The 18,910-nt window shown below is 41.8% G+C and overlaps 1 protein-coding gene and 1 pseudogene across 1 annotated transcript in view; one reads left to right on the top strand and one right to left on the bottom strand.

Annotated features, from left to right (window-relative positions):
• SNX3 (sorting nexin 3) overlaps positions 1-18,910 on the bottom strand; it is a 322,699-nt gene that overhangs the window by 268,030 nt on the left and 35,759 nt on the right. The window lies entirely within an intron of this gene.
• On the top strand, positions 1,273-2,299 carry LOC138452640 (CDK2-associated and cullin domain-containing protein 1 pseudogene; annotated as a pseudogene).

Here is an 18,910-nt window from a genome sequence, read left to right as displayed (position 1 = left end):
GTATATTTTCCAAAAGTGTTCCCTTGTCAATATGATGCATCTTCCTCAACAAAATGAAATATAGTTGACACTAAGAGATTTAGATACACTAACCTAAACGCTATTTTAAAGTGTGGAGACAATACAGCAGTTTACATTACCAATACTGCAATTATGCAACAACTTAAACATTTAGGAATGGAATGGGAGGACTGTCTTTTAAAATAAATTTAGTTAACACATACTGGCCTTTGCCAGACAAGATATATATTAGCTTAATAAAAGTATCAATCGATAGCTAGCTTAACAAAACTATCCCCCAACTACTTCTTGTTTGCAATTATTTGAAAAAAAAAATCAAATCCTGCCCAGCACTTCCACACAGGCCTTGGAACATAAGAGTGGAGGAGAGGATTACTGCTGCACTCTCTCGCCATTGGCCCCTTTGGACTTGCAGTGAACAGGGAAAAGATAGATCGTGGAGAGAGGCCTCGGGGCAAGAGAGGAATGCAGGGCGAGCTGTACTTTCATTAAACAGGGTAACTTAAATAGGTATCTTTGCTACACAATTTAATTAGGAAACCTACATCATTGCATAGCTAATTGCTATGCAACACTGCTTACTTTATGCCTTTTCCTCCTCTCCTTCCTCCTCTACCACAGAACCCAAACCAAATGTCATTTGAAAGATGACCATAGAATTAGTCAGATGAATTATTTGCAGATTTTAAAGTTTCAATCTACAACTGTAGTTATGGTGGATTAAGATTGCTTTCGACATATGAAATAACCTCCGATTGCTTGGTCCTCTACCAGTTTGGTACTAGCATTATTATGTAATCCAGGGTGCCAAATGTGCACTTTACACTGGCCATTAGCTAGAGATAATTGACTCTTAAGGAGTGAAAAAAAGATATGCAGTCTGTATATATAGAATGGAGGTGGTGGTGAGTGAATTTTGCTGGCTAGTACCTTGCAACTTTACACTTGTCAATGTATTTGTAATGTATTATACTTCAAAATCCTTTATTATCAAATGTCAACTTATCTGGAATGTATGCATTTTAAAAGCCATTTACTGCTTTATATCCATATTCAAAGTAGTAAGGCCCAAATATATATTCCTTCATTACATGAGCTCTCATAGCTGCTAGGTTTAGACCAATTACATTTTGAATCTTCTATGAGGATTGTAACCCAGCTCTTTCCAGTCGCCTATACTTGCATTTCCACACAGCCTTCCTAGTCAGGCCTGTCTGTTACCTGCGGATCTCGGGGGGGATGGGTGGGGTCGGTGCGGGGTAGTGGCAATTATGAACGCCGGGGCACTCGGGAGGCTGCCTGGGGGCTGAGCCGGACCATGGAGAGCAGCATGGAGGACGACCTTATGGAAGACCCGAACCATAACAGCTGGGCGCAGCGAGGGCAGCCCTGCGGGGCCAAAGGCACAGAGCCTGAGGTTGGCGGGGCCAAATCGCCCAGCGAGGAGCCTCCTGGATCCGGAGTGGCCAAGAACAGTGCAGTCCTCAGCATCAGCACCTCCGCCAGCAAGTTCCTGATGAACGTCATAACACTCGAGGATTATAAAAGCACCTATTGGCCAAAACTGGACAGTGCGATTGAATAGCTCCTGACCCAGAGTCCCAGCGACTACATTCCCATCACCTACGAACAAATCTACAGTTGTGTATATAAATGTGTTTGCCAGCAGCACTCGGAACAGATGTACAGTGACCTTATCAAAATGATAACCAAGCACTTAGAGAGAATTTCTGAGGAGCTGCAGGTCAGCCCTCCAGATCTTTATATTGAAAGATTTAATGTTGCTCTGGCACAATACATGGGAGCGTTGCATAGCATTGTGCCCCTTTTCATATATATGAATACATTTTACATAGAAACTAAGCTAAACAGAGACTTGAAAGATGACCTAATACGGCTGATCACAGAGCAGGTGGCAGAGAAGCACATTTACAGCCTGATGCCTTTACTCTTAGATACTCCGTCAACTCCCTTTCAGATAACCCCTTCAAACCATGGCGAATATTGTGAAAGGCCTCTATACCCTTAGACCAGAGTGGGTCCAGCTAGCGCCAACATTATTCTCTAAATTCATTCCGAACATTCTCCCTCCTTCAGTGGAATCAGACCTGCTAGAATACACTGCTCAAGATGAGATGTTTCAGCAGGAGTTGATACAGACAGGATTCACCAGAGGCGACCAGTCTCGGAAAAGTGCTGGAGAAGAGCTGGCATATAGTGGCTCCACGACATGTGCCAGCTCCAGAGGGTACAGATAGTGAATGGACAGCCAAGGACATAACATGCTTTTTAACGCTGATGAGCAGCAACCTTTCAAGAGTCCAAATGAAGATACTTGCATTTAAATTAACCACAATTTGTATTTTGTATTTTATTGAATTCATATAGCCTTTTAATCCAAAGTGCTTTACATGAGAACAAGCAAAAATACAACAAGCATAAGATGACAATTGAACCACAACTTGAAAATAGTATAAGGAACCATTTACAATATTGCTGAGGTGAGGAGGGAGTAGGGAGGGGCATAGGCGTGCGAGGGAATGGTAGGTATTAGTGGAGGTAAGAGCGGAAGTAAGAGGGAAGGTAAGAAGTTGTGAGGAAGAAGAGAGGAAAGAGTAAGACTAGATGAGGGCAGGGGGTGGGGAAGGAGGTAGAGGATGGAGAGTGGGAGGAAGAGTAGGAGTAAGAGTGAGGAATGAGAGGTTGGGAGAAGGAGGGGGAGGGGGAGCGAAGGGGAGTGAAAACGATAGGATTTTAGAGACGAGCGAAAGGAAGGGTAGGAGGGAGAAGAGCGGATGTGAAGGGGGAGGCGGTTCCAGTGGAAGGGAGCGAGGAATTGGAAAGAGCGGAAGCGAGAGGGGGCGCAGGATGGAGGAGGAGGAGAAAGTAGGAAAAGATTAGCAGAGCGGAGAGAGTGAGAAGGGGTATAGAAAGTGAGAAGGGAGGAGAGGTAGGGGGGGCAAGACCATAGAGTGATTTGAAAACAAAATAGAGGAACTTGAATTTGAGCTGGGAGTGAAAAAGAGAGCCAGCCTAGAGAAGTGAGAGAAGAGGAGATGGAATCAAGGGGTGAGAGAAGGCAGAGTGAGCGGATGGCAGATAGATTTGAGTGGGGAGAGATGAGAGGAGGGGAGTCCAAAGAGAAAGGAGGAACAGTAGAAGAGTCTGGAGAAGATGAGGGAGGGGATTAAGAGTTTAGTAGCACGAAAGGTAAGGTGGGGTCGAATTTTACTAATGTTGTAGAGGTGAAAGCGACAAGACATGGCAGTAAGATATGTGGTGAGATAGAGAGAGGTGAGGGTCAATATGGAGACCAAGGTTACGGGCATGGGGTGAGAAGGAGAGCTGGGAGGGGGGAAAGAGAATGAGAGGGAAGGGAGGAGGAAGAGTGTTGGCAGCGAAGAAAAGGAGTTCAGTTTTTCAGCATTAAGAGTCAGGAAGTGAGAGGACATCCAGGATTTGATAGCAGAAAGGCAAGAAGAGAGTTTATCGTGAATGTCCGGAGAGAAGGAGAAGAAGGAGAGGAAAAAATGGGTATCAGGATAGAAATGGTGCGAGATACCAAAAGAGGAGACGATAGGAGCTAGGAAGGAAGTATAGAGTGAGAAAAGAAAAGGGGCCAAGAACAGAACCTTGGGGAACTCTGTGGTTGAGAGGAAGTGTGGGAGAGGTGGAGCCACCCCAGGAGACAGAAAAGGTGCGGTTAGAGAGATATTCAAGGAGAGCCAGTTGAGAACAGTGTCCTTTAAGCCAAATGAGGAGAGGGAATTGAGGAGAAGAGGATGGTCAACAGTATCAAAAGCAGCGGAAAGGTCAAGGAGAATGTGAATGGAGGAGTGTTTAGAGTAGTGTGCAGAGAGGAGAGAGTTAAGAACAGAGGTGAGGGCAGTTTCAGTGGAGTGCAGAGGGCGGAAGACGGATTGGGTAGAGGGAAGGAGGGAGTGGTTATAGATGAAGGAAGAGAGTTGAGCATAGACAATGTGTTCGAGAAGTTTGGAGAGGAAGGCTAGGAGAGAGATGGGGCGAAAATTGGAAGCAAGATGGGGATTAGCAGAAGGTTTTTTGAGAATAGGGATGATAGTTGCATGTTTAAAAGGAGTAGGAAAAGTGGAAGTTGAGAACAGATGTTGAATGATCAACAAGATAGGGGAATGATCCTAATGAGCTCTTTGCCATGGTGGTTGATATTTACCAGGATTTCAAATATCAGTCTGAAGTCAACCATGCCATCTTGTGTGTCTCAATTGCCAATTATAAAAATTAACCAGAAGGATATCTGTGCCACCAACACTTGAGAAAAGTATTATTATTACGTGCATGCTCTGTGAGACAACAATTTTAAATCAACTTGGACATTAACATAAATGCTCAGACCACTTGTCAGGTGGCCTTTTGTAGTTTCTATGGCAGGTGTCCAAAATGAGATCCATTTAGGTAAATCAAATTTCTGAATGGCCTAGGTTTCCAGTGATTCATGAGTCACATGTCTGCCGATACGCGATTCCAGAGGAGGGTCTTTATCAGGGCATTAGATCAGGGTGAAATGGTTTACTTTCCTAGTAGGAGCGCTTTAGCTTAACTCTTTTAGGATGGAGCACATCCGTTAACTGAATTAATAATTACAAAATAATAAAGTTATCTTAAATAGAGAAGTGGGCTCGGACCCCACATGGACACATAATACAAAACAAGCCTGAATCGTCAAGGATTAATACTACCACACATCCTCAATAAAAAGAATCTGGAATTTCAAAGCAGCAAACTGGACCATATGTCCTTTCTGAACGGACAATTGCCACTGAAAATTGATTACCAAGCAAGTAAACATTTTCACTCATATCCAACGTCTTGATAAAGACTCTCAGGACATAACACGTGTTGCCGGGCATGTGAATAATTTGAATTATACATTATGTAATGTAACAGAACTAGATTTCATAATAAGATGGTGTATAGAATGCTCCAATTTAGAATAATTGGGTGTATACAACCACAAACTAGCATTATATTTCCTAAAGCTATGAAGCTTAAACCTTTAGAGCAAAAGCTGCATATATCTATATATCTATGAAAAATATATTGTTGAAATGACAAGCGCAGTGTAAGCGACTTATATTTGCCCCAGGTACATTTACCCCAAACTGTGATTAGTAAACAAACCCAGAATCTGTCCTCACTGTACAATAGCCAAACACCAAATTCAATTTAGCAGAAGGGGGTAAGGTTACCAGGGCTCAAATGGAGTTAATCAGCAGTTACAAATCACATCTTGTGGTATGTTCAAAAGGGAACGCCCAACTGCCTTGGTGAGCTTGCAGGAGTCAGTCTCTCGCCCTCTCTGGACCAAATAAGAATTTCCATCAGCAGAATGCAATTTCTTTCAAAAGGTATGCTTTCGATAATGAATAGAGCGATGTGTTCAGTGATGGTTTATGAAGTGTATATCAGAACGTTAAAGCTTTAGACTGATCAATTGATTAGTTCCAGGCTCTTTGCCAGTCACCAAAAGGTAACAAGTGTGCTTCCTAATCATTGTAAGTAATAATGTTTAAAAAGTTGACAAACCAAGGCTCCACAAAGCAAGACAGGGAAATCTCATCAGGATTTAACAATGAAGAGTGTCCACAATGCATAAAATAAATATGAAGGTACCTTCGAGGTAGCCATGAATTGCTGCCGACTGCCTTTGTGCGCTTTGCACTGCAACAGGGTCTTGGTGCCTCAGCCCCATTTCTCACGTGATTCACAGAGTCCTACAGACAGTATACCACCAGGGGCTTCTGCCAACAGACACCTAATGCCTTTGCAGATACTGTTAAATAGTTTAGTCCTACACAGCCATGACAGAGGTCTCATGTCGCAACCCAGACTCAAGGTTCAGGAAGAGGGACAGTTAAGTATTTACTTGAAGTCTGCCGAACTGGAGAGGAGAAAAAGAAAAATAACAATCCCCAAACTTGTCCGGTAATCTAGAATCCTTCTTCTTATATGGGTGTAGGTATTGGAGGAGGTTTTGCCGAGGAGTAAAGGTGAAGGGGGAGAAAAGGGCACGTAAAAAGCAACTCGATTTAATAATAAATAGGTAAAAAAAAGTAGCTTGGTTTTGGCACATACAAAATCTGCAGTGATCATGTACTTTTCGGCAGTAGATACAGGTTTATCCAATGGTCATTTTGTGCTGTTCGATCATATGGGAATTCTCACTTGTCTAGAGACAGATCGATGAAAAATGCAGCAGTCTCTCCAAAGCTGAACATTACAAGCAGGATTTGCTTGTTGCAAACACCAGAGAGCTGTTTTAGTACCTTAATTGAGAGTGACATTTGAACACATTTCTCTTTTTACCCCAAACTGCAGTTTCATCGACACATACAACTACTACTATAGCTCCAAAATCTCGCCAGGATGCAGCCCATACAGGCATGCAAGACCTGTTATCATTTCACCAGTGGGTGATTCAATAGAGCCCCTTGTGGGTGTGGGTGTCTCAGGATGAAAGTACGTTCAGACGCTTTCAGGAATGCGGAATTGCTCAAATACTGGTGAACCAGATGTTGGAACACTCACCTGGGAGGCAAGCCTTCACAAGAGCTGTGGATTTGATCCTCCATTCCAGTGATCTATTCTTAAATACTGCCATGTGTATTTTCTCTACTGTAATACTAGTTTGTGATGGTTTGGGTAATGTCCTTAATGCAGTAGTCCACTTCCCACCACCCATACTGTACAAAGGCATGGTGACTGCCATTTGTGTATTCAGTACAGCCAAATTATTGTTCGGGAGAGATTTGCCAAGATTTTTCTTTAGATTCTGTGAGCTTGCATTTACAATGGGCAAATCATGAGTACTATTTGTAACTGAACGAACGTCTCCAAAATGAAATCGGGCTTGAGATACGTGACTGAGTTGTAAGTAGATGCAAGGTCATGTCTGCTAGCCCCAGTAAAGTAACTTTGCCAATCGGCTCGTTTTCATTTTTTTTAGCTATTCACCTGCACCCATCAGAAGGATGTTTATATGCTGTTTTAACGTCTCTACCCTACGCCCACAGCAATCGAAAAGGGTATATTGTGCCAGTGTAGCATTCCAAGTGGAAAGGACAGGCTACACTGAATGGCAAGACTACACACTTCAAGGTCAACTCAACATAGCATGCCATAATTAAAAATAACTTTAATGAATTTACATTTTTTCCTACTTCAGCTATTTAATAAAATGTATAAAATAAGGGCTCCATTACTGCAAAGCACTATCCCTTAAATGCAATTGACATAAGGATCAGGCCTCAAAATGTGCATTCGCCACTAACCTTTGGCAAGCAATAACGGTATCTTGACTACTAAGCAATGTGGTGCATGCATATGGAGAACTTAATGGGAGTTATTATTCAGCTCGAAACTTCAAATTTGAACAGAAGATAGTCAACACCAGACATGTTATTCAGGTAGAGCAGTGGTAGTCTACTGGAATTGGTGGAGGCCCTAGAATGTCATGAGCCTAAACTCACACCTAACCATATCAATCCTTCCGAAGGTAAACCATGTTAGCCGGGGAACTGGCAAATGCAGGCTACACAGTCCCACATCTGTCGAATAATGGTCTCCCTTCCAGGTGGCCAATGCTCATTTTCATTGAACAACCCCACTCACTGTCAGTTTAAAGACTTGTCTTTGGTGTAAACAGGCTGAGAGTTCATAAACTTTGGACAGACAGTCAGCCAACAAAATGGTCCCTGTACTAAGTCTAGAGTAGACTATTTCCCCAGGTCATGCCAATCTCACAACTTGACAAGCAAAGTATGACACTGCAGCAAAGAGTATTACCACCCATTCGAACAAGGACAGCAACGTTGAACACAACCCGGTGCTGTAGCACGGACAATCCCATCGATATACTGAATTCTGCATCTCACCTTGCCCCCACCACCCTCCCGTCTAAATAACATACCACACGATTGAAGTGGCTCGGGTGTCACTAGCATTGCACGTCACTCAGACAGAAAGGCAGGGCAGTCAGGGAGCTTGCCATTCTTGGCCGATGTCCCACTTCAGGGCTTTCAATCCTCCCCACCGAAACTCTACTGTAATAGGTAATAGTAATTTATTTTACTTCGCCCATTATTGATAACAGAGGATAGCACAGGGACAATGTACTGGTCTTGGAAGCAAGAACACGCAGAGTAACAGAGGTTCGAATCCCGGATCTGCGCATAGAAACCGACCTCATGTACAGTGTTAAGTGCGTTATAAAAAATAAAACTTACAAAAATTAAATAAGACATCTGTATGTTACTTTGGTAAATTTAGTTTCCAAAGCAAGCAGAGGTATGTGAAAGCTGATGTGTTAGCCAAGACATGACTTTGGTCGCCAAGTGGAACTATTGCAAGTGGTTCAAATAACAAATCAAAGCTTGTTATTTGAAACGATCAAAGTTTTTAAATTGTATTGTTACTTTGGTATGAATCAGCCAATGGGTTGAGACTCATGGAGTAAGAAGACAGATACTGGGGTGTAATTTCCACCCACAGCCATGCAAGTCTGGGATTCAACCAGGGAGGTGCAATTCCACCCTGAATCAAGTACTGTTTCGGTTGTATACGAATTGTTCATTTTACAACTGTTCGAATTACAATTGACCGAATTGTGAAGGTCAATTGTAACATATACGTGGGGGGAACCCCCCACCCAACACCAAAACATATATATATATATATATATATATATATATATACACACACACACACACACACATATATGGTCAATTGTGAAAAGGTCAATTGTGACCCTTTAAATTCGGTCAATTGTTCATTCGAACCGAACAATTTGGGTAATACCACTGTTTCAGGCTCCATGGAGTACCATGCACTCTGCAAGTAAGCTAACACAGGTCACAATATAAGCATGGGGCCATAGTCTGAGACACCTTAAGAAATAAAATAGCATGAAATGCATCATTGCATGGGCACCCACCACAGAGTTCACATCAGACAGACCAATCCTAGGAGGTGGTGTAAGTGACTTCAGTTCAGCACTCCAACTAAGTCAATGCTTAGTATGGGATGCCCAATGGAAGCCCTTATTTATATATTTTTATGTCAAAGTTCTTTAAATCTGGATGATGAACCCTTATATAACGCCCCTCTCTTTGGATCTCCTCGACCTCACTGAGCCAAGAAGTAGGTTTGTTTTGCAAATTAAAAGGTTTGAGGAATTGAACATATATATATATATATATCACACTTTATGAACAAAATAATATCCAAATAGCACACTTATGAATATGAACGGTAATCAGCAAGGGGCAATGTTACAAAATCAACAATCTCTTTAATCACTTAGGAGTTTGAATATGGAGGATACGGTAGCAGAGAATACTTTAGGAGATTCCAGGAAATGCAATAATGGGAAAGAATGCAACACAGAAATAGACTCGATATGATTTCAATCAAAAGATAATATGGTCACTTTTTCCCTGTGACTACTCACTCCCCCCCTATGCAATATGAAGAGATGGAAATGAGAGCACACAGGTTTCAGAAATACAATCAATAATGCAGCTCAATCCCAGTACCCCCAGCAAGCTTAGAGAGACACAGGAATGATTTTAAAACAGGCAAAAATACTTTGGAATGTGATTTTCATGAAAGGGATAATATGCTAACATGATTTTAATTCACTAAAAGAGATTCAGGATGAGTGATAGTTACTTTAGCTTGGTTCAGGTCAACACTAGCAATGATTCATGAATTATTATCAAATTGGAAACGAAATTCAGCAGTTGCAAACAAGAAACAGCTATTCTGACAGAAAATGAAATTGAGCCAAATTGCAATTCGCTGCAACTTTTTACGCATGCGTAAATCGCGATTACGGAAAAACTATAATGAATTGGAATGTCGTTTCGGGTTTGAAGGAAAGCTTAGGATCCTAGCTTTAAAATGACAGTTAAATGTCGGTTCTCATACCAATGATGAGCAGGTGGAAACTGTCTAACCTTAGCACACATTTCAAGGGTGGAGTCGATTTACTGGAAATGCCATGATGTGTGACCTCATGATCAGGGCTGAAAAAACAGTACTAAAAATAGATATTTAGAGTAAAGGACTGAGGGTCAGGAGAAAGCCAAAAGGGGCCCTCGTGGAGGTGCTTCATTAGCATTAAGAAGCGCCGCTTTTGGAGCTCTAAAAAAAATAAATAAAAGAAAGAGTACAAAAACCAATTACAAAGCGTTTATGGGTCCCTTTGGTTAATTTGGGAACATACAGAGTAGGTCTGCATGTTGATTACTTATGGAAATTGCAGTTGAAGATTTGACTCAGGTGGTTTGGATTTCAGTTACAGTATCTGTTCAAGGCGGGGTGGAGGTTCTTACATTTGAATACAAGCGATTCTCAACCAGCATGAACAAACTCTTCAATAATTTGTATTTCAGTGGAAAGGAATTTTGCTGTTCTTAAATGCCCAGAAAGCACTATTATATTGCATAAATGCCAACATTTGTGAGGCAGGAGTATGTATGTGTTTGTGAAACCCACACTTAGGAGTCAGTCCTCTGACCAACCGGAAGTACAACCACAACCGTTGTTCCATCAAGCAGAAAGTGGATTTAAGACAGTTTGTAAATAAAGATCAGGGGCAGAGAAGCTGGAGATTCAGAAGGAGCTAAAGACTAATAGCCCAATGGAACCAGGGAGCACAGATCCTCAACAATGGGGTGAAAGCCAGAAGGCTGGGAGAAAAGGCAGAAACACACAAAAGTGAGAGAGGGTGTGGCAACATGGAGACACGTTGATGCTTGGAAGACCGATGGCCTAGAGATCCTGTGAGCAGAGATATGCTCTGATCTTGCTGGCATGAATCCATGTGGAATGGTTTACTAAATACCATGGTTGCAGGAAGGATTCTGGGGGCATATGATTGTAGGTAGCAGAATGGTTGGCAAATGAGAGCCCTAGGAACCACTGGCTAGTGAACTGTTGAGTGCCCAGGAGACAGCGTTTCCCAAACAAAAAGATGCTGGAAATGCAAAAAGCAAGTCCACAAGAGGTCCCTTGAGAGCTAGAGACGTGGCTGGCCTCTGGAGTAACAGACTATGCTGCAAGAGACAGGTAAGGTATCTGTCAGATTCTGAAAGGCTGCAACTGAAGCAGAGACAGACTCAGAGAGTCTGCAGGGATACAGACAAGTTTAAGATAAAAACGGGAGGTACAGGTAGTGCTTAAAGTGGGATGTGAAATCGAGAGGGGTGGCCAATAACGAGGAAGTGTGGCCTCTGTACTCGGTGTGGCATAAAGAGTGGTGGGTGCAGCCTAAGTGTGGCACCTGCTCCAGCTCTACAGATAAGCGGCCTACCAATCGCTTATTTCTAAAAACAGACAAATACACCATGTTTAAAGAAAATCATAATAATTTTTAAAAAGAGATAAAGATGCTCCCAAAAGAAATTGGAAAGGTCTGGGAGCCTGCTTCCACCAAAAGAGCTCCATTGATACGTTTGTATCATTAGAACCAGCACAGCAGTACCTCAAGAAGGAATCCTAATATTACCTGATCTGTAAAAGAAAGTTAAGGTTAAAAATGCACCTTGTAAGGTACATGAATTACTAGGTACAAAGGCGTATGGATTACAAAAGGATGTGTGTTTTAGGGATAGCTTTTTTACCCGCCTAAAAATATCCCCACTGCGAACGGCAATTGTCTTTTTACTGCATAAACATTTTTATACTTCCAACTTCAAAGAAATAGGGAGTAAATTGCTCCCACTGAAAAATATCATCTGAAGCACTGCCTCCCCCTAACAAAACATGTTATTTTGGTCCACTCTGCGGGGTCTTTGGTGGTCGTTTGCAGTCAGTCTTCACATTATAAACACAATATATTAAATAAAAGACTCACGTTGTATATTAACAATTTAGACAGGGAGTAAAATCAACCTTGTTCTGTAAATAAATGACTCTATGCCAGGGGAGAGTGACAAGGGGTGCCAATGAGTTTCTTGCTGCTTTGCATAAAATTAAGAGAGCATCTTGGAAACCTAAGAACAGCCAGTGACTTTTATATTGGATTAATATGTACGACAGCGAGTCAAGCCTGAGAATCTGAGCAGGTAATGCACTTTTGGCTCAGTGCTCATTTCATTTATCACAAAACTCACACCAACATTAAAATGTTTGCAAACCATGAACTATATTCACTCAATCGGACAGCTTCAGCTTTCAGCTGCGAGAATTGGGCTGTGCTGCTTTAGCAGAGGTAGACAGATTGCTAGACCCTGCACTTCTAAACTAGCAAGTGTCTTCTGCAAAGCTTTCACATTTATGACAGACGCACAGGAGAAATCGCATATCGTGTTCATTAGCAGGAGACAGTGGCAGCCCTGTCTCGAAAGCAGTTTTTAGAGAATGACAGGCCAACACCCTGGACCACTTAAAGCCCTGGGTACAGGTATCGGACTTGGGCCTGACATTGCATTCAGGGGAATGTATTAATAGTACCAAAGAGTTGAAAAAGGTCCTAAATAGCAAGACACTGGATTCTAGAAAATGTAATCAATTCCACAAAGAAGCAACCATAGTCATTTTTTGTTACAAAGAGCCATTCTAATAACACTATTAAAGAAATTCCATAATGAGAACTTAAATTAAATATTTGTATATAGATATTACAACAGTTTTCATGAACTTCTTTACCGAGTTCATATCTCAATATCCTTTGTGTTACCTGAAGGGCAGTGATTCTTATCGATGTGGAGAGATGGAGTATGTATGCATCCACATTTTCCAACAGAAAAACGGATTGCCAATAGATGATGGTGCTGCGGCCTCATCGCGGACAGATTCAGACAACCTAGTCCGCTTTCTGGGAGGCGTGGGGAAGGCAAAGCGTCAGCCCAACTATAGCCATTAAATAACCTCTGCAAATAAGATTCGAATATTGGTTTGGCTCATTCGAGTACTCCTACAATAGGAAATATAACTTACGTTGACAGTTACCTTACCAGAAGAGTTCCACGATTTAAAACCTATCAAATGGAACTTCTTGCTGTGCAGTGCAAGGAGCTGATGCATTACTGAAACGTGTTTTGAGGAGTACGTATGACAGCATAAACCAAGTCTCCAAAAAACCTAAACAAATAACCATTATCATCCTTTGGGTAATTCCGCTTTGCAGCTACCAGAATGGCTTTAAATCTGTCCTCCGCCTCTGGCATTAACAAAAGACATGAGGTTTAGACTTTAAAGCACACAAGTCCCAAAATAGCAAAACAGATGTAACTAGGTACTTGTGCAGCAGACCATTCACTTAATCGTTAAGGCACCAATCAACCCAAAGTCATCATTAATAATACGTACAAGGATCCATGATTTTATTATAGCTGAGAAACGTACATGTTAATATCCAGAAGCAACATTGTGAACATGTAATAGGGTTTATAATGTGAAAGGGAAACATGTGTAATTTTATTTTGATAAAAGATGTAACCTCTGCATGAGGCAGTAGCGACCAAATCATTGCAGGATGCAATAGTGAACATTTATTAACGAGCCGCTGTCATGAATCAGTTATTTAAAAAAAAAACACACAGCTACAGACTAGTAGATTTATGGTTAACAGCTAACAATTCTGCTCAGCAATTGGACACCGGAGGCAGCCATTTCTCCCCCCTATCTTGGATGGTGACATGCCTCCTTCTACAAAGTAGACTTGACTCAAGGACACTTTCTACAGCAGCGTGGCACTAGTTGCTGTTCAAAGTGTCAATAATGGATTTGACTGCAAAGTATATTTTTCAATGCCGAGTTCAAGGATACAAATTGGTAAATTGCAGAATATGCAAGTAGTACAAGCGTAAAGCTATTTTTCAGATATGTTGGACCTTTTCCCTTCCTTCTTACTCATTTCCTTTTCATTCATTGCAGCTGTATTTCTTTTATTTCATTCCGCATTCATTGTTCCTTCATTCCATCTTCCAGTCGCAGCATCTGTTTTCTTTCATCATTCCTTTCCTTCATTCCCGGTTTTTCTTTCCTTCGTCTTCAAGCCACCTTTCCTTCCTTCATTGCATCTGTCCACCTTTCAACCATTACATGTTTCCTGGATTCCTTTTGGATCCATCATTCCTTTCTGAAGTCCCTCTTACCTCATTTATTTTCTTTTTTCATTCCATCTTTTTTCTCCTTCTTTCGATCCTGCTTTCCTCCATTTTCTGTGCACCTTGCCTTCTTCCTTCAATCGTTTGTTCATTCCTTTCTCTCGTTTTCGATTTCTCTTTTTTCCTTCATTCTTGCCCTTTCCTTTCTTCACTTTTTCATCTTTCCTTCTCTGCTTTCCATTGTTCATACTCATTCCTTCATTTTTCTTTACAAGCCTTTTACATTTTCTACACCTCATCTTTCTTTCCATCCTACCTTCTTTTTCATCATGCCTTAACGCTTTCATGTACCTGTTCCCTCTCGATAGGTTTAATTAATTCCTTCTTTATTTCCCCATTTATTCTCTTCACTTTCCTGCTTTTCTGGTTTCAAATGAGTCAATACAAGGTCGATAACCTTCAACTTGCTTGCCTTAGAAGATCGGGCAAATCTTTTTTTCAACGATGAAGGGCTAACGTTACTTCCGGTCCTGAATAGCAACCCTTCATAGAAATGACACCAAAGTCTTTGCACTCCTCCAACCTAGAATAAGGGAACGTCTGAAGGAAGCTTATTACATAGCATAACTGTATAAACTGCAACATGAACACACCACACACACGCATGTTGCCGTCATATGCAGGGGGATCTTGAGGCCTCCACGTCATGTTTCTTTTTGAAGTCACTCTGCCTTCATAAAGAAATTTTTGTTACAGGCGCAAACCGTAATAGAAACGTCCTTATGAAGGCAGAGTGATTTCAAAAAGAAACTATTTCTTTTTGAAGTCATAGGGCTTCCCCGTCTCACACTCCATGACATGTAATTATTTCAGTTTCTTTTTGAAGGACATGTGGTGACAGGGCCCCCTGCACCGTGGAGGCTGTGGGGACACCCACTACGCCAGTGGCCCTGTTAATATTTTACTACATATAACCCCGAAACTAATCGTGTCACAGTGGGAAAGCTGTGCCTCCTGGATGTGGCATAATGAACGTTCTATCCTTCAGAGTAGGAGGCAACCACAAGCTTAGAGCTGCCTTTGAGGCGTTTGCATAATGGCACTTGTATCCTGTGGCCACAATGTAGGTGTGGATGATCAATATCTGTAGCTAATCAACTGCCCATCTTCAACCTAATTGCTCAACCCTGGTTTACAAGTTCTACTGCCCTGCAGGTGAATAGAGCCCGATGGCAACCGATTTACCTGTTAACAAAGTGTGGTCTATTGTTTTGGCTTACTGAGGTTCTGCACAACAGCCACACATGACATTTATGTTCATTATGCTATGATACTGTACGATTAAGCTCTCGTCTTGTTAACTTGCGTGCACCTGCTGTTTGGGTACTTTGTTCTTTAAAAATTGAAAGTAAAAAAATGAAATTTAAAAAAAGAATCTATTCCACTTCGAATTATATGATATGATATTGCATTTATAACGCGCCTACACACAAGTGTTTCGAGGCGCAACGAGGCAGGGGAGGGGGAACAGAGGAAAGACACAACTATCTTACTAGGCCAGGTGTCATTCAGATCGCGCAAGTGCATGGGAAGGTGGAAGGGGAAAAGTGCGAGGGGGAAGGGAGAGGGGAGAAGTGCAGTGCATGGGAGAGGGGAAAGTGCAGTACATGGGATAGTAGAATAAATAAGAAAAATAACGGCCGGATGGTGGCAAGTGCAAGGTAAGAGCAGACATAAGTGCTGGTGGTGGACTGTAGGGATACAGAATACAATCCCCAGGTGCGGGGGCTGCCAGGGGGGGCAGTGCAGGTGGGCAAATGCAGGGCCTGGGCACAAGGTCACAAAGGGTGGCCAGGTAGCCAGTGCAGTTTCAGCCAGGAATTCAGCAGTGGAGAGGGGGAGAGAAAGCAGAAGGAAAGAGGAAGGTTTTGATGTGCTTCCAGAACCGGAGATGGTTCTCCTCAAGTTTCAGGGAGGCAGGAAGGCTGTTCCAGAGGGAGGCCTCTGCCGAGGAGAGAGATCTACCACCAACTCGTTGCTTAGAGAAGCGACGGACCCTGAGGGAGTTGGAGGAGGATGAGCGAAGAGCTCGAGAAGGAAGATATTTGGGAAGAGAGCAACACTTAATGTAACATCCGGCTAGAACTGCCGACTTGTAAGTATCTTCTGTTTTTCTATTTCTGTGATAAAGTGAATGAAGAGAATATTAAATAAAATAAAAAGTAACACCCCCTCTTCTCAGCATGTCAATGTTGCCTGCAGTATATAGATCTCTTCAAACAAACAAAAAGGTCAACCCATTCAGGACGAATACAGGGTATTCGTCCCTTCTCCCCATGTGGGAGCCACCCCCTTTGAGACTAGGGAGGTGTGCCCGCTACGCAAGACCTTTGAACAAGCAGGATCTCACTGGGAATGACTACTTCTTTGGGTACAAGGACTACCACTGGAACAAGTCTGTTGTATTTCCCTCAAAGCCATACCCAAATGTTTTTCTCCGATATGGGAGTAGAAGTTAATGATAAAACTATGAAACCTGTATCTATGTTTCAAAGTCCTGCTGGCCCCTCCTACCAACCCCAGCCCAAGGACCAATGAAAATCGGTTTCCTGTTACAGCAAAGAACCTATAAAGGAGAAGACTCTTAACTGGAAACAGAGTGGAAGGGGCGGGGCTGAACTGCTGGGGAACCAGGAGCAAGTACACAGAGCAAGGCAAATCTAATTTCCAAATGAGAGGCAAAACATTTTACTTTATGCTTAAATGTGTACTAGTTGAATCCTAATTCTTCTTTATAAATATTCACAAATACTCAATGTCACATATGTATGCTTGTATGGCACCAGTTGGACTGGAGAGCTAAACGTAGCTCCTGGTAGCTGTTTGTTTCAAGCTAACCAGACTCACCTTTGCTAGAAGCAGCACTTTCAGACTCTGACTAAGCACTTAAATCTTTGGAGGGTGATAAAATTGCTAATGTTACATTGGGTTAAAAACACCACCTTTTCTTGCAACAAATAGATGAATCGCTATATAAAAACGGTATGTAGCGAGTTTGTCGAATGGAAAATAACGAACAAGAATTTTTAAAAAATGTTTAACGAAAAAAAGATCTAATTTAAATTCTGAAATATATACATGGGGGTGAGGTAAGGGGTTAAAACGGGTGGTGAGGAGTTAGGGGTGGGATTAGAAACAAAGGGAAACAGGCTTTGGGGGAAGGGACCCCCCAAAAAATCATTTACATTTCTGCTTTTTTTTTCGTTAGATATTTAGTTAAAAACGTTTGCTATTTTTTCATTCGATAAACTCATGTGTAACGATGTCATTATCAGTCTTGAACATGTGTTTGATCAAGAAGATATGGTAAAGGCTTAAAATGTTTTTATTAGTAGCAGAAATGTAGAACAGTGCAGTTCAACACTCGGATCAACACTTTCACGATTGCCATTTTGAATACGACCACAACTCCCTTGCTCCCCCCCGCAACACTCCCAATATTAGCAATTCACACAACTCATGTCTACACGAACAGTCCTGCGGCAAGACCGTTTTTTGCCAGAGCACAACTCCTTCTGGCCCAATTGCTCCCCTGCATATTTATCACACCAAAAAGGGTTTATTTTAAGTACAATGTAACTTTTTTTCACATTATATATGAAGCATGCCTTTGTCAAACATTGAAACACAAACAAATAACCTTTTCACACATTACCCTTTATTATGAGTCTAAAACCTGAAAGCACATTTTCAAAATCCACAGCCAAATCCCGCCTTCTCATGAATTGCATTCTGGTCTTTGTAGTCTTCCATTCATGGTGGGGGAATAATGCCACAATTTTAAGCTTTTTACCTAGCATATTTCTATAAGAATTTATTTATTTGTGTGAATACTTTGCTATGGTTGGTGTACTTTTCAAGTTATCTTTATAAAACAGAATATTGTTGAAAGCCAAACATGGGGTGAAAGGGAACCGGGTGAAAGGGAAAATGGTCATGAATATTTGCCTAAGATATGGCGGAAGAGGTAACCGGACTGGAGGGGGTTATTTTCTCCGATTATGGCCCGATTTTCAGGGCACACGTTGAGGGTACATGTGGGTAGACAAACCCTGTAGGGTGGTTTTGAGGCCAGCATTAAAAAAAATTGCTTGCTCAAGTGTTCAGCTGCTAAGATTTCACCCCAAGTTGTCATGTTTCCAGTGCAGACGCTTATCCACATGACCATATAAAACGTGTCACTAACGCATACGTCTCCTGTTTGGACATGGTTATCCATGGAATATTTTATTATAAATGTTTGGGTTTAAAAGATGGGAACCTTTTATACTTTGCCAGCATAGTTATTGGAATTATTTTTTCCAGGTTGATTACATTTTTCTGAAAAGCAAATGCTCCTTTGTCTTGTGCACTTTCTAAAGGGAAAAGTCAATTGAACTACATTTGTATATTTCCCTTAAGATATGTTCCCCTACTGTGCATATATTAATGGGTAGTAGCTTTTGAGTTTTTGCTATGGCGTCAGATATTCCCACACTCCAGGTCGAAATACATTTTGCAGTAGAAATAGGAAAAACACTTTGCAGTCGACGTAGTCATTAATCATAACAGTTCAAGGATAATTGGGTTCAACACAGAGGGAGCAATGGGTCGTAGAATTTCACTAGGGGCCTTCGGAGAAGGACCAGGGGGACAGACCAACAATGGTTCGTGTGTTGTAGGAGTTATTGGTGCTTGTCAGGGTCGAGTCGGTTTCAGGGTGCTTTGCAGCTTCTGCAACAAGTTCAAGATGGGAA

The sequence above is a fragment of the Ambystoma mexicanum genome, chromosome 4p (genome assembly GCF_040938575.1).
Source record: "Ambystoma mexicanum isolate Mex_15411 chromosome 4p, UKY_AmexF1_1, whole genome shotgun sequence".
In the NCBI taxonomy this organism is placed as follows: Eukaryota; Metazoa; Chordata; class Amphibia; order Caudata; family Ambystomatidae; genus Ambystoma; species Ambystoma mexicanum.
The sequence above is the reverse complement of the archived record's forward strand: the minus strand, read 5'-3'. Positions and strand labels throughout refer to the sequence as shown.